Consider the following 458-nt stretch of genomic DNA (forward strand, 5'->3'; position numbering starts at 1 on the left):
CATCATAAGGGTCTCGCCCTCGCTGCTTCGACCCTTGGCCGACCATGTCACTCTTGATATGTAGCGACTGCTCCAACACTTGAGCAGCGCACAGTGGGTTACGTGCCACTCCACGTTCAGCCCGCGAGCCTTGCTCGGGACACTTGTCCAATGCATCTTTGGTGTTCGACAACTCAGACACTCCAATATCCAGCACATTGATCGTCCCGTTCCAGTGCCCGCGCCAATAGCGCTCTTGCTTCTTAGCAAAGGTGGGTTCATGACTCACCAAAGCTCCAACAGACGCGCGCGTGGAGCGCAGGGTTTTCGACCTCCAATCAATACATGGCTCATGGTGTGCCAACCATGCCATACCAAGGATAAGGTCATACGTTGCATCCAAGTCTAAGACTAAGCAGTGTTCCACGCTATCAAAGTCAAGGAACTTGACACCGAGGTCCACAGGAACCCTCGGCACA

Source organism: Plasmopara halstedii (genome assembly GCF_900000015.1).
Source record: "Plasmopara halstedii genome assembly, contig: Scaffold_42, whole genome shotgun sequence".
Classification (NCBI taxonomy): Eukaryota; Oomycota; class Peronosporomycetes; order Peronosporales; family Peronosporaceae; genus Plasmopara; species Plasmopara halstedii.